The sequence below is a fragment of the Myotis yumanensis genome, unplaced genomic scaffold (genome assembly GCF_028538775.1).
Source record: "Myotis yumanensis isolate MYYU_CA2020_CCGP unplaced genomic scaffold, mMyoYum1.0.hap1 SCAF_2, whole genome shotgun sequence".
In the NCBI taxonomy this organism is placed as follows: Eukaryota; Metazoa; Chordata; class Mammalia; order Chiroptera; family Vespertilionidae; genus Myotis; species Myotis yumanensis.
The window spans coordinates 85,892,032-85,898,037 of NW_027223753.1; positions in this window are offsets into that span (position 1 = coordinate 85,892,032).

The following is a 6,006-nucleotide window of genomic DNA, read 5'->3' on the forward strand; positions in this document are numbered from 1 at the left end:
AGCGACGCCCACCTGTTAGCCGGGCGACGCCGTTTCCAGGGAACTACACGTGCGGCCCGAAAGGCGACCCGGCCCCACCCGGGGCCCACACCCTGGGGATTACCCGGCCCGAGGGGCCACTGCGTGTGCAGCCGCCGGGCCGCGAGTCTGCAGCCGGGACGGCACCGCCCGGCCGCTCCGGGAAAAGGCACCCCCGCTGCCCCGGAGCTGCCCCACCGCCAACCCCGCGCCCCGTCTACCCGGGGCGGCAGAGTGGGCCTGGGGCGGCGGGTGGGGGGCGACGGCGATGGAGAGGGCGCTGCGGCTGGGTGCGCACCTGGTCCGCACACTTAACTCGACCAGTTGTTGGGGGTAGGATGCAGCGGAGGGCGGGGATGGCCCTCTTCCCGGGCGGGGAGAGTCCACAGCTGGATGGTTCTGTTTTTCGGACTTCAGATTCAGAGGACAAGTTCCAAGGACGTGGCCTGAACGAGTGAGCTGAGACGCCCCGTAGGGTTCGAGGAGTTGGGAGCGGAGGGAGAGGGCGGGAGGGCCGGGGTGGGGGGGGGGGGTGGTGGGGGGGAGCCGTAGCTCAGAGGCTGAGTACAAGTTCTATCTGGCCGCAAGTGGTTCTAAACCTGTATCCCGTGAAAACTCCACCGCCACAGAGAGGAGGGCAAACGCTGAGTGTGTGGGCTCTGGCTTAGCAGTGACGTTGAACTTGTTCTTAAGTTGGTTGATTCTAATGCAGGGCACTTGCTGGAGAGATTTACACCTCTCCATACCCAGGACCGAGACACGCTCTGTTTTCCCAAAGGATGCGCAGGTAAAGCTGAGGTCTCACGCTTTTCACGCGGCTAAAGGTGAAGAACAGCTGCAGATTAGAAAGCCAACCCCCAAACTCTACCTCAGATAGAGGCTCGCATTTCCCCAGGTCTGTGGTGCTCACATTTGAGCTTGCACTCACCTCCCTGGGAGGGCTGATTAAAATAATGATCTCTGGGCCCCACCCTCGGAGTTTTCTGGAGTGCTGGTGTGGGCCGTGAGAATTTGCATTTCTAATAAATGTCCGGGTGATGTTGATCTTGCTGGTCCGTGGACAACACTTTGAGAACCACTGCCCTAAGCCATTGGTTCTCAAATCTGGCTGCACAGTGCACTTACTTGGGATACTTAAAAAAAAAAAAAAGTTATGTTTGGGTCCACTTGGGCATTAGCATTTTAAAACTCTTTAGGTGATTCTGATATACAGCAATGTTTGAATGTCACTGCCCCAAGTCATGCATTGCCCCAAGACAACTTTTGTAAGAGGAGGGGGGACCAGGATCTTTCCCATCCTGCTCTTGGCTATTCTGACAGCTTTGGATCTAGCTCCCCAGTTTTTGTAAAAGAAAGACACTCACTTTACATATGTTTTGCACAGTGGCACAGACAGGAGTGGGACTCTCTGCTTTCATCAACTATACAGGAATTATAAAGGATGAAACAATTCCCCCAAGGCCTTAAAAAACACAAATGATCATGTAATATTAATAATTCTGCTTCCCATGTATGGATGCCTCTTCAAACATCCCAGCTCAGTCTATCAATTAGGAACCAAAGTAATCGCTCAGGGTTAGTGATTGCAGCTTATTCGTGTTGGAGTTATGGAGACCGTGAGTCCTAAGTCCAGGCTGGATGGCAGGCACTTGCATCCAAACGTGCCAAGCACATTGATGTGGACTTCAGGGGAAATCTTGCCCTTGGCTAGAAGAGTGGGGCAGGGGAAACAGTATTGGATGTCCAGGATGGCTCTTGCATAAACCCAAACTCTGGTTATATGAGGTGGTGAATTGCTGATACCAAGACTAGAAAGGTCTTTACAGCAGATGTCTGAGGGGAAATGGTGGGAGGAAAAAGGGATGAGGATGGGAAAGATCTCTTCCTTCTTCCCCAGGACAACGAGGGACAGAGCCATCTGCACCCAAAGGAACTCCCAGAGCCCCCCCCCACCCCACCCCGCCCCCGCTTGTGTGGCTTTGGCTGCCTTAAAGGTTTAGAACCTCACTCTAGACAAGCCAGGACTGGGATGGAGATAACCCAAAGGGACTGGGTCCCCACGGAGACTGCTTATAATTTCCAAGGACTTCTGCCTTTCCCTCATTTCCTGGCCCACCTGTTTACTCCCCTCTTCCCCAAGAACAATTGCGTGGGGAATACATGGGGATTAAGGGGAGCAAAACCCTCCCCTACTGGTTAGGAACTCCTGAGACTGTCCTTTGGGCCCTGCAGTGCTCTGGCAGGTTCAAAAGGAAACTCTGTTTCCAAGACCTCATTCCTGGCCCCCTTCTGCGCATTTACTGGGGGGGAGGAGGGAGGAGCGTCTTTGAACACACTAGAAATGAAACATTGCAGTGGGAGCTGAAGATGGGTGGATCTCATAGAGCCAAGAGAGCAATTCCGAGTTCTGTCCGGCGCAGTTCCAGGCTGGGCTCCCAGGTCACACCCCCGCGCCAGCAGCGCTGGGGCTGTCCCCTGCCCTTCCTGGGCCTGGAGGGACGCGTGGCGTGTTCAAGCCATTTACTCTGGAAAGTAGTTGGGAGAGTTCCCCTTTCCTCTCCTGCCACTCCTCCCCCAACTCCGCACGGTTCTTCGCTAGGGTTTCCCTCCGGGCAGATTACTTTATGACAGGGTGTGATAAGTGGTGATTTTGTTCCTCTTTTGATGGCAGGATTGCTTTGTAAACAGAAGCGCAAACTCGTTCCGATAGTGGTTCCGCACCAGTGCACGGCCGGCCGCCCGCCCTGGCACAGCGGGAGGCTGAGGCTGTGGCTGCACCTGTCGCCTGGGGCTGGGAAGGACCCGGGCTGCCCGTGGAGGGGTCGCACGGAGCGAGCGGGATCATGGTTCTCCGGCTTCCAGGGCATCTCCAGGTTTTCGACCCTTGGTCCTCCCGGCCTCCTCGGGCCTTCTGTCCACTGTGATCCAGAACTCCCAGTTTGAAAGAACATGCCTGGGAGGCACTAGTGAACACACATCAGGGTCTTGGGGCCTCCCTTCTGCACTCTCCTTGGGCCCCCTTGGTTCAAGGTTTGGCTTCTTTCTTCTGTGCTAACTGTAACCCTATTCCTTTGCCCTAATCCAATTGGAGCGTCATCAGGCTTTTGTGCTCTGGAGGAATCGCTCTGAGTGAGAGTTTCAGCTCCTGGTGTGGCAAGACATCGCTCAACTTCCCTCACCTTTTCTCCTAAGTGGCCCAACCTTCTCCCTTCCCTGCTCCCAGTGTGGGGGCCAGTTCACTGCTCCGAGAGGCCCAAGGAAGACCCAAAGTTGACTGAGGCTCTTTCAGGCCCAAGGGTGGGAAGATGTGCTTGAGCAGGGGAAGAGGCTGGGGCTCAGTGAGTGGTCACTCTATCTGTCCAGTCACCCCTGACTCCTTTAAAGGGAAAGTGAAGTCCAGGTCACCATGATAATGAACTTCCAAATTAACCCACTGCTCAGACTCTGGTCTAGACTTCCAAGTGCCTTAAGGAGCCTTGAAGGGGTCGCTAGGCAGTTGGCACTTGATGATGAATGAAAAGGTGGGGAAGAGTCCTGGAGGTTCTGGAGTGCAGGGGATGCGGTTCAAGTACAGCTTTACCCTAAAGGAAAGATTGTTCCCAGTGCAATTTGGGGGCTGATGGAGCCAGGAGTGTGTGTGTGTGTGTGTGTGTGTGTGTGTGTGTGTTACTGTGATAGGAGCAGATGGATCCCGATATCCCTGGACACCAGAGGCTCAGAGAGTCTGAGCTCAGCATTACCAGAAGCTGGAAACTCTGCGCAATCTGACACCAAGTCATCCAGCTCCTAAGGAAGTTCAGGTCACCTGCACTGAGGGTGCACAGAAAAGTTTACAGTAAGAGTCTCAGGACTTGTTAGCTGTGCAACCTGCTTTGTGTGTGTGTGCGTGCACGCGCGCGCGCGAGGGGGGGGGGGCGGGGACCTCCTTCTGCTCTTCCTCTTCTAACCCAGCTTAAAAAAAAAAAAGCTGAAGTTTTCTCTGATTCAAAAGAGGCCAGATGTTGAAGTTCTGGAGACTGCTTGGGTGCTGAGGCAAGTCATCAAGTAGTCTTGGGCCTGCCTGGGAAGCCGGGTGCGCCGGCTAGCTAAAGTGGCCACAGGTGCCTGGGTGTGGGATTAAGTTGGGAAGTGTCTCCTTCCCCGCTGCTCCCCCTTCCATGGCACTCCCCCCCCCCCCCAGGTGATAGAGTCAGACTGTAGGAAGGAAGGAAGGTGGGGAAAAGCCCTTAGGCGTGAAGTGGGGTTTGGAGAGCAAGGGGGAGGGCACACACCTGGGAAGATGAGGGTCCTGAGGGGGCAATAGTGAGAGGTGCAGTTGACCCAAGGTCTGGTTGCGTGTGCCCAAGGAAGTAGCAGTGGCACTGACCTTGTCTGGACCTGAGTGGGTCTGGGTGAGGGTGGGGATGGGTGGAGTAGCCTGTCCTTGACCACACAGCAGCCGTTCTTGAGAGCACAAGGTGGGCCAGGTGCTGTGCTGAGCACTTCGTGCACATTCTCCTAGTGAATTCTCACCACAAATTACCCATTTTACAAATGAGTAAGTGAAGGTTTAGACAAGTTCAATACTTTGCCCTAGATCACTCAGACTATAGCGTGACAGAGCTGAGTTTGAACCTCAGTGGTCCTATTCCAAAACTCAGTTCTAGCTCCCTGCCGGTCTCAGAGTCCTGGAGTCCCTCCTCCCTTCTCTCCCGCGCCCCCACCCAACCGGGTCCTGCACTAGCACCTGAGCAGACGTCAAGGGCCCTGAAGCCCAAGGCCTGGGCTGCTTCCTTCCAACTCTCCCTGTCCACTGCCATCCAACCTGAGCGGCGGCTTGGCTTCGCACTAAACTGCACCAGCAGCTTTGCCTCTTCTTTCCCGCACTCCACGTCCTCCCCTCTCCCTCCGAAAAGTACCAGAGCTGGAGATGGCACTCTAAACGCTCCACCCAGCCCTGGCACAACCCTCCGGTCTTTCCCAGGCTCAGCCTGGCCCAGCCAGCTAGGTCCCAGGTCCCTTCAGCTTTTGTTCCACCAGTGGGTGGGGAAAGCTTGGAAACCGTGCTCATTTTTAAGAAAGCACAGCGCCTCCCGCTGGAATCTGGAAGAACAACAGGCGCATCCCGGAAACAGTCTTGGACTTGGAAGCATTTGGATTTTACCAACCTATTTCCACCATCTGGGAAAAGCCGGGGAAGTGAAGTATAGACGCTTACGAGTTAAAAACGCTGTGACTTTAATTACTTAAAAATCTCGCAAACACACACACACATATAAACAAACAAAGGCCAAACTTGTTGAGCAATGTCCTACGGGAGGTTCAAGATAGTTTCAAATCAAGGAGAGAATCGGCAGCAGCAAGAAAGTCTCTCAGCCCAGAGACGATTAAAATGCCTCGGCGACTCGGTGACTCCTCGGAGAAACACCACCAAACCACCCCTGACATCGCCAAGAGGGTGCAAGACCACCTGGGTAGGCAGGAACGCAGTGTTGGAAAGAGAAGGTCTTGGGGTGGGGACAAACCTCCACTTCTCAGAGCGGAGCTGACCTTTTACACACATTTGTCTGACGTGTCCGAGAAGATGATTCGACCCCGGTTCTTTGTCCACCTCTCAGTCCCTGCGATGGCAGCCGGGAGGGTAACTGGGCCGCCCAGGCCCCATCCCTGGACAACTGGATCTCTTGGCTGTCGGGAGGTAGCTGCCACTGTTGGGCAGCGAGCGCAGCCTGAGGCTAAGCTCCTCGCCCTCGCCTCCCTCCCAGCCAGGTGTGGTTCCTGCCGGGGAGGTGAGCTCCCGGGAGCCCCAAATCCTGTGGCTTCTTTTAAAGCTCCCTTCTAATTAGAAGCAGCGGTGAAATCACTTGAGCGATTTTATCTGTCATGGGAAAGCAAACCCCAGCCCAAACCTCAGTTGCCCATCCCAGAACCATCAACGCCCCCGTTCTTCTTCGGCTAAAAAGTTTTTAGTGGAAAAGATAAAGAGCTGGGAAGCAACAGAGGAATGGG